Source organism: Montipora foliosa, chromosome 10 (genome assembly GCF_036669935.1).
Source record: "Montipora foliosa isolate CH-2021 chromosome 10, ASM3666993v2, whole genome shotgun sequence".
In the NCBI taxonomy this organism is placed as follows: domain Eukaryota; kingdom Metazoa; phylum Cnidaria; class Anthozoa; order Scleractinia; family Acroporidae; genus Montipora; species Montipora foliosa.
Genome location: NC_090878.1, coordinates 19,319,805 through 19,329,804, shown reverse-complemented (window position 1 = coordinate 19,329,804; position 10,000 = coordinate 19,319,805). Strand labels below are relative to the sequence as shown.

General features: G+C 39.7%; 1 protein-coding gene and 1 long non-coding RNA gene across 2 annotated transcripts in view; one reads left to right on the top strand and one right to left on the bottom strand.

The window, feature by feature from the left end:
- LOC137974447 (tetratricopeptide repeat protein 28-like) overlaps positions 1–10,000 on the top strand; it is a 144,952-nt gene that overhangs the window by 55,276 nt on the left and 79,676 nt on the right. The window lies entirely within an intron of this gene.
- LOC137973645 (uncharacterized) lies at positions 1,462–3,046 on the bottom strand. Its single transcript, XR_011117291.1, has 2 exons — positions 2,945–3,046; positions 1,462–2,318 (listed from the first exon to the last, which is right to left on the bottom strand). It is a non-coding gene; the product is annotated as an uncharacterized lncRNA (long non-coding RNA).

Sequence of the window (10,000 nt, the reverse complement as noted above, 5' to 3'; positions counted from 1 at the left end):
ACTTTAACATCTTCAGTTCCCACAGCCTGCTCCCGTCCGACCTTGCAGCTCGATTTGGACATAAATTTTTGTAAACTGTGGACACATACAGCGAGGAAGAGGACGAGTAGTAAGATCGATCCCGATCAAACAACAATACAAACGGCTCCTTTATGAGTCACCAAATAATAAAAGTCCATAACCAACAACACCTGCTCTTCATTTTACAATTAACTTGGCTAGATGATTAAGCTGACAGCTTTTTGCCGACAAAACTCCCCGTACTAACTCTGTTAAAGGGTCATATTGTGGTATTTTTATTTGGTGTGTATCAGGAAAATTAATGGTTAATCACGAACTTTGAACTTGTCCATAGTACACTGTAATGACTGTGTAATTATCTCCTTTTCTGATAAATCACAAAAAAGGTTGCTCTGAGCCAAAATGACCTTTTTCCAGTTATCATAAACTTGGAAAACTTCAAGCCAACTTTTTTCAAGATAACACAAATGCAACTATTTCTTTCAAAGTTCTCCTTTTTTGTTCATCGATGCTCATCATGGCTTTGTCGTATGGCTTTATGTGTTGCGCTACAGTTTTTAGCAGTTAGTGGGATTTTCCACCCGATGGGCCTACTCACAAGCCTGCCATGTTGAGTCACGAGGGATTAAGAACCCGTCCCCAAATATTTCAACTCGAGGCTCGGGTACAAAATCTGTTGTCTATGGACAATATGGCTGCCGTGCGAATAAGGCTCATTTAGGGGCATTTTACTTGTGATGAGACTTTCTAAAATTGCATCACAGAGCCCACAACACAGAGCTTTATAGTAGGTCACCTGTGCTTTATTCGAATGGTATTTTTGATGTTACAGTAAGGGGTTAAGTGTCGAAAGTAATTAGCGAATTGCTCTGGTTTTTCATTACTTCACTCAGTGATTGGTTCAAAGTTCTCACGCCATTTTTTCAACCAATCAGAAGTGAAACCAAAACCAATCGTGGCTTACGCATGCACATTTTCCCGCGCTTTGTGTTGACTACATGTGATTCCTTCCAGTTTTGATTGCTTTATTGGATTGTCTCCGTTCTTTTTGATTGGCCAAAGTAATTACTTTGGTTTTTGTTTTTACGACACTCTATTAGAGCGAGTTTCAATTGAGTGTCGTAAAACCAAAACCAAAGTATTTACTTTGGGCAATCAAAGAGTACAGAGACAATCCAGTAAACCAATCAAACCTCGAAGTAATTACACGTAGCCGACACAAAGCGCGGGAAAATGTGCGCGCGCGAGTCACGATTGGTTTTGGTTTCACTTCTGGTTGGTTGAAAAAATGGCGAGAGAACCTTGAACCAATCACTGAGTGAAGTGATCATAAACCAAAGTAATCATCTAATTACTTTCGACACTCAATTGAAAACCGCTCTAAAACTCGCTCTAAAGTTTCTCCTTACAGCTATATATTTGCCATTCAGTGACATGTGCTTGACAATACATACAATTTTATTTTTTTTAATGTCAACTGCAGATTTGTTTTGCAGAAGAGTGTGTTTCCTGGTGTTTACATTTGCAGGGAATAGTGATTACATTTTTTCTATGTTTTGTCCTTTTTCCCTTTGCAGAAGAGAAAAATTAAATAACCTTAGAGTGATGAGTAAGTAGAAGAGCCATGGACGCTTAGCGGTGGTTAGGGGAATTAAACTTGAAATTGTGAGAAAACTTTCTCCTTGTCAGCACTTGCAAAAATCTGATCTGTTTCTCACCAGTTTAAATTCCTTAAGATGTGTTGTGTTTTGAAATAGTGTGTCAATGAGGGGAGCGATCAATTTAGCACACATTCTTGTAGAGACATTATTTTATAGTGCTAGCAGTCCCTTCTCTAGCAGCCAGTCAAGCGCCGCCCTCTTCACACCTCGCTCTCTCCCCATTCCCCCTCGGCTCTTTGGCTCGCTTTCATGACCAAAACGAATGGCCTGAAAGACTTACAGTAGAAGGAACTGCTGGCAGTCTATTATTTTGATGAGGTGCGCATCACCATTCATGTGTACATTCATCGGAGAGCTTATCAAGGAGGCAAGAATTAAAAAACTGTTCTACTTAGATGTTTCACTGCCATGCTTGCCGCAGCATTTTGATTGATGCTAGCCTCTGGGAGACAATGGAAACAAGAACTAAGATACCAAGTGTTCCAACTATGAACCAGTAATCAAAGTCCTCTTTGAGCACGTCAAACATTCTTGATGGCGTCACCCTTGTCCAGAACAAGTCTAATCCATATGCAAAGACAAGGCATGTTGATTCCAGCCCAGACCCCGCAGTGTAGATTCCATTTATGTTAGAAACTAGGAAAAGAAGAGAATTTTAAACATCAATTTTTGAATTGAAATGAAACATTTGCCCAAAAATCTCTAGTTTACAGGTAACAATGGCCTTATTGTCATCCCAATGTTGGTAGTATAATTTCAGAAAAATGTTAATGAGAGGTCTCTTGTTCTTGGCACAGGTCTACACGACAGCAATAATGTAACATGCTGCATCATAGAGATTTAGCACGTGCGAAAATCTTGGGTTTGGCCAAATGTTATGCTATTTTATGTCGTAAATGGTTTGGTAAATGATAAATGTTCCACTGAAGGCATTTTAAAGTTTAATGGCTACCCAAAGATTTTCTTGTGTAACTGCAGAAAGCCAGTCACCCCTTCTCGTGACACATTGGGGACTGAGAACTCAGTTGCTGGTTTTGATGTTATCCCATACATTTAAGGGGTTCCTGAACAATCAAGAGAGTTTTGAGTAGCTACAGTGCACATTATGAAAGTTTCCCAAAACCCTTTCCAGACGCTTTGTCACATTTGCCCTACTGAGGGAACAACAAACTGATGCCATTTACTCAAAGACATGCAACAAAAACCATTGGTTTGATCCTTATAGTACAAAATAATGATCAATCATGTTCAATCTCATTCACTAGTTTGGTTGTAATTTATAAACCTCAATGGGTTCAAACTGAGCTCTGGAACATAAGGATGAAGTCCTCCTTCTCGGTCCTGTGCATTGGGCACAAACTTTCTCCTTGGATCTAAGAAATTCTTTGGAAGGCTGAGGATGTAGCCAGTTTGTAATCCAAACAGAAGATTCTTGTGGGTAATTCCTCTCTCTGTTATGGTGACTGTTGCAGTGCGAATTGTTGTAGGGAATATGTACGACTGTTGAAGGATCACTGGCATGGGTGGAGGGTCAAATGATGATAACACAGTGCTGAAAAAGGATGTCATAACTTCAGAATACATGTAAGTGTCTTGGCTGACTATAGTGCTACAATGTCACCTTATTGACAAATCATGAAGCCCTGACAGGAAGGGAGGGGGGGGGGGGTCCCATATCGCTTGTCTAAATTTTGAAGGGTCTCGTGTCAGTACCTTGCGAATGTTTCACGTTGCGGTCAGAATTGTAAAGAAAGTATGCCGTTTGTCACGATTTCACTTTAAGTGCTGTCGCTACTTTTTAGGCCACGTCGCTTGTCGCAATTTACCCCAGCAGAGCCTCGATCATGCATGATTGCAGCACACCTCTGCAACCTCAGTTCATGCAAGCGTTTGAAATCGGTTGTTTTGTATTCCTTGAGTTCAGCATGCAGAATGTCTATACTGTAAGGGATAACCCTCCATAGAAGAGATTTTGGAAAATTCACCAAAGATACAAAAAGGCTCAACTGAGCCACGAATTTTGCATTTTTGTCATTTGGTTGACTAATAACAAAAATGGAAATAAAGTACATAAAGAACTTCTACAGTATTTATGCAGTGTAAGTTGTGTGTGCAACAATTCAAAGCTTTAAGCTTTTGGGGTCTTGTATGTTATGAAAGTCAACTAGAGGTTGCTTATTATTTTTATTTTACATTGTGCAGTGTACATAAATCACATCCAGATTTAAGTCAGAACAGAGTTTGAACCCACACAAACAAACATTAATGCCCCTAAAACTAGGTTGCACTAGACTATTTTGTAGACTAAGACAAATATTCTAGGGAAATGCAGTTTCTATCAAAGTAAGGTCAACTCCAGCCTCACTTTCATTCAAAGGCCTGGTGAGGTAACTACATGTAAGCACTCAACTGTAAAATGGTCTCTTATCAGGCAACCTCATGGAATGATTAAATAACATCCCCCCTCAATTCTTGCCCAACATAGAACACCTGTTTCGTTCTGTATATCCATCGTACATCTCTAGTACAGTAAGCTCATATCTGCGAGATTTTGTGTTGAACAAACAATACACCAGCCAGTTCTCTGAGTGAACCATGTGCAATGGGCCTTTAGCATTCTTGTGACGAGCATGGAATACAATAAGACCTAATGAAAACATTAAAAATAAAATTATTTCATGTAGGTAAGTTATGATCTGGAAAACAATGTTCAGTGGTGCTGTATTTTTGGAAAAGGAATGCAAGGAGACGCCAACTCCACCTTTGTTAGTTGTGTAGTTAAAGGTAAAGGTTAAGTAACTTTATTTAACATCGGTAGTTCGTTCAGCTACATGTGCAAGGCTGATATCAATGGAAGCCGACAGTGCTCCCTTTACCCCACTCCCTCCCTCTGCCAGTGCTCCGTTTTACGGGTATTTAAAGCTATAGCTACACGGATCAGAGGAAAGTCGAAACAGACGTTTAAGTCACCGAGGATCTAACCGAGGACCTCTCGCTCCGAAAGCTGCGTACTAGACAACTGAGCCACGACTACTCCTTGAATAGGATAGGTTTCAACAATACGACTGACTAGAGATTCACAAAGTACATGCAGCATGCATACAGTACATGTATGTGTATATTGCACATTGTATAATGCAATGCATTTGTATGCAAATGAATTAGGAGTTTCGGGCTTTCATATTTTTAAACTCGTGTTTTGGATAATAAACTGCGTTAAGGCTATTGATTGAATGACGTCACTTTTCCGTAGATCCAACCCTCTGAGGTCTAGTCATTCAGTTTTCAACATGAGTAATGGCAGACCATGAAATCCAAAACATACACTCAAAGTAAAGAATGCAAGCTCAAAATTTTGCCAGGCAGGTGTTAAGCAAACCCAATTTTAAAATCTGAAGGAAAAAAAGGAAGTGCTTTTTTGATCATAGTACCACCTCAAAATAGTACCAACTCAAAATACATGATTGTTTTATGAGATCTTTGATGTTGGAATGGATCTCCCCCAAAACGTTCATAAATGAAATGAAAGTTAAAAAATATGTTATTATTTTATTGCAAACCTTTACATAAAATGAAATTTCAGTCTAAGCATTGATTTTTCATAATACAAAGGAAACATTGCAATCCCAAGAACTTGTGAACTTGTATCAAAAGAGCTGTGCATGCACTTGAAACAGAAATTCTTGATGAATGGCAACACTAAACCAGACATATATCCAACCCTTCAAATAACTATAATAATGTTGATGTGGTTTTTCCTCTCTCAGGGCACATCCAAATTAGCCAAGTCCCAAACCGTAATGAACCAGATTCCGATGGTGAAATCAACTACCCATACATATTTAACCAGATTGCAAAATTAGGATACACTGGGTGGATAGGCTGTGAGTACTTCCCTAGAGGTATTTATTCCTTTTGTTAAGGATCAGTATCATTCATTGTTGTTTTGCTCAATATCACCTGAACTGTGTTGTACAGGGAGATGGTGGCCATGGCATTGTGCCAGAGTAGCTGATGTTTACTCTTTTGTTTTCAGTTTGGGTGACACCATACATCGCTTGAACATTGCTGTATTTTTTCTTTTTTTTTTTTTTTTTTCATTAAAATAATTGACGGCTGATGACATGAAAGGCAATATTTATAATGATTGTGAATACACCAGTTCAAGAAAGATTTACCACTGTCGTTCCCAGGGTCTCTCTTCTCGGCCTCTTTTGTTGTTTGAGAGAGTGACAAAGGAGGCAGAGAGGAGAGACCCTGGGAACGAGGTTGTTACCACATAACGTTAGGGACCTTAAGATCTACGACGGCGACAGTCAACGAAAACGTCACCTCAAAATATAACTTTGCTCTATCATAAATCTTTCGCAATTTGGTACGAGCGGTTTCAGAGTGAAAACAGAGAATGAAAGATTCTCTGTTGCATGCTTTTATTATTATTATTACTATTATTATTATTATGACAGTTTGAAACTTTTGAATGTCAATACCTTAAAGCTACCTGGGGCGTTAATCGTAACCCAGGAGCTCCTTAAAAACACCATGTTCAAGTCCTATTTACAAATATCTTTCTAAAAGTATTATTCACTTAAATCTATTAAACTATGTGAAAATATAAAATAAGTGATTGCTAAAATTTAAAAAAAAAAGAATAATAAAAAAATAATAATAATAATAAATTTTTTTTTACAATAATATCCTTTGCTGAAATGAAATTCGTGTTATATTGCTCGTAAAGTTTATGTGATTACTTTAAAAGTGCGGGCAATATTAAGAGAGCTTGATAAGACCGATTTCTGCATCTTTAGCAGGACTCCTTTAGTTCTCACTCTTGACCCGAGTAAATTCCTCATTCCCTCCTCCATGTCTGTGGACCATCCACCTAGCGCGTCAATAATGATGTTGTATTGTTGCACATCGTACCCAGGGTACTGTCGCTTTATCTCCCATCTTAGGGGGGCATACTTGGCTTTCTTCTCCTCTTCCTTACTTGTTCGGTTATCAATCCATGGACAGCTCATCTCTAGTGCTATCACCTTCTCCTGTTGGTGGTCGATAAAACGGGCATCGATTCTGTTTGCTCTCACCTCGGTCTGCTCAGCATAGAGCGGGACATCCCAGTAGGCTTGAAACTGGTCGTTTTCATATACCGGTTTGGGTTTTACTTGGGAGAACCATGGTGGGACTTTGTCAATGAGGTTTGCGTCCTTCAGGATCTCGAAGAACAGGATCTTCAAGGCGTTATTGTGCCTTTCCAAGTACTTGTTCTGGGCCAAGGTGGGACATCCAGCTAGAATATGCTGAACTGTTTCTGCTGATCTACTGCATAGCCTACATGCCACTTCAGTAGCTGGTCGGGCTCGCACCTTGTGACTGTAATATATTCGTGTTGGCAATAGTTGCTCGTAGAGCTCGATCACTCCTGCAACGGTGTTAGACGGACACAACGTCCAGTCCTTAAGCCAAGCAAAGCAGTCTGCTTTACTCAGACTTACATCCTCCCACCTACTTGTGTGTAGCTTTCCTTGCCACCTCTCTTCCCTCACAGCCTGTGTATTCTGCTTTTCTACAGTTTCCTTCAAGGCAACTTTGATCTTCTTGTCTGTGATTGTTACTCCCCCCTGGGTGATGCAGGGTGACGGGTGCTCAAGGTCCAGGCCAAGACCGAGCTCTGCTGCATACTTCATGCTATCCTTTAAAAATGAATGGTGTCCCACCTCACCTGCTCTTTCTTCAAACTTTCTCACAACTGCAATGGTCGGGTCCAGATTCTTGTAGACTTCAGAGCAGCCTTTATCTTGACGAGTTTGTATTCTTGCTCCACTGATTTCAGCCCGCGCCCCCCTTTTTCCCTCGGGAGGTACAGTAATGCTGTCGAGCCTAGGGGGTGTTTGCCGCCGCTCTCAACGAGGATTTTTCGAACTTCTCTGTCAATTTGCCTAAGCTCTGCTATTGGCCAGCTCTGGGTCCACATTAGATACCCCAGTATGGGAAGGGCAAATTGGTTCGATGCAGCTACGCGGTTGTGATCTGACAGTGGACTTGACCAGATGACTGACATGCGTTGTAGGTATTCTTTGGCTGCAACATTCAAAGCTAACTTGTCATCTTGTTTTAGGTTCTCTAATGTTCCCAGGAACTTGTAATAAGTTCCTTCCTTTAGATTTGTCAGTACTGCTCCGTCATCCAACTGCACACCGGTTTCATCCTTCACCTGTACGCCTCTCCTTACATGGACGGTCGCGCATTTCTTTGGGTTCCATTCTAAGCCTATATCTTGCATCGCACTCTTGGTTGACTTCAGAACCTTGTTGAGTTTGATCTCTGACGCTGCAAACGCCTTAAGGTCGTCAATATACAGCAAATCCGTTATCTTTGTGCTTAAGGGTTTGGACAACTTGTATCCCTCCGACGCTCGTAGTTTCCAAGCCACAGGATTCATACAAAGGGTGAACAACCTGGGGCACAAAGCATCTCCCTGAGGGAGGCCGCGTCTGAATTGTATCACTTCAGACTTCTCTATCCCCTGCTTCGTCTTTGCGACGACTTTCGTGTTCCAGCTGTTGCACAGGCTCTCGATAGTGCGGCACAGCCAGGTTGGGAATCTGTGTAGAATCATCATCTCAGCAAGCCATTCATGGTCAACTGAGTCAAAAGCTTTCTTGACATCAATCCAGGCCATGCTCAAGTTACGTTTCCCTCTGTGACAGTCTTGTGTGACCATTCTATCAATGAGCAGGTTATCAACAGTGCCACTGCATCCTGATTTAGCGCCTCTCTGTTCTCCCTCCATTAGGCCATATTCATTTAGGTGACGATCCATTGGTCCTAATAAGCATGATGTAAACCACTTATACATAGTGTTCAAGCAGGTAATTGGTCTTTGGTTGCTACTTGAGAATTCTCCTGGCTTAGGGATCAACGTCGTTTTTCCCTCGGCAAACCACATGGGGTATTCAAAAGGACTCTGGCCGATGGATTGGAACGATTTGGAACGATTGATGGAACGATGGATTGGAACGATTTGATAATTATTATTATTATTATTATTATTATTATTATTATTATTTACTGCATTACATTACTAACACTACATGCTACTTACTCTATTGACAATATTTATACTACCTACGACTCGGTAATTATACTATTCACAATTTTAACATTACTTACAACAGAGTGCTGACCTTATCGCAATCTAATCACTACTTAAAACATGGTATTAACACTGTTTACAATGCAATATTTGTGCGGTTTACAATACTAATACTAATATAAATTACGGGCCGCATAAAATACAATAAAGTTACTTATCCAGGCAAGATATGTAATGTAATTACTAACTACAGCAACTGACTTACTAACTAACTAAAGGTACATGTATCCAGAAATTTACTCAGGTGAGAAATTTGGCCCACTTTTTGACAAAAGCAGAGGAATTAGTCGTCATGATAGCGATATATTTTTCTATGTCAATTTTATCATGTACAAGGGTGATGAAATCAGCAAACTGAGGTCTTTTATCATTAAGGCATTAGTATAACGAAAGTATTTTCCAATTAAGATTAAGTGATTGAGGGTTAAACAAGATGACCAGTCGTCAAGCACTCCATCTATTATCTCATCTTTAGAAAGACAAGATTTCTGGAGAAATCAAATTAAACAATCAGGTAGTAACTCAGACCAGACCGATTTCGCAACATAGCTCAAAAAGAGTAGATGAGAATTCGTGTGTTCAACATTAATACAATATCGGCAGTAAGGGTGAGGTTTTTTCTTCATTTTATGTAAAATAATATTTGTATATATTATATTGTGTATTATTTTGTACTGAAAAATGGATAGTCTCACTTCTTTCGTTACACGAAATGACAAAGAGTAAACTCTTTGTCGCTTTTGTGCATCAAAAGCACACTCTATTAATCTTTTTTCTGCAGTAGGTGGACACTGCAGTCGGCTAATCAGAGTATTGTACACTGTCTTGCACGTGAGCTTATCGATCGCTAGTTGAGTGCTTGTCAGGGCATGTTGATGCGCGTTTCTTTTTAGGCTTTCATTCCTTTGCTCATCTCTTTTTATGCTTTTTTTCCTCTGATCAGGTATAGCCGACAGCAAGCTACGGTAGCGCAGAAAATTACATTTAATTTGAAATTGTGGCACAAACGCCTTAAGCGACAAAAAATTATTTCCTAAATCATTAACAAGGCAGGCAAGTTTACATATGCCGACTTGATTCCAGATTCGATAATAAACGGATGATTGGTTTATTCATATAAAACGATTATTCTAAATTATTTGATTTAAAACGTCTTCTTTAT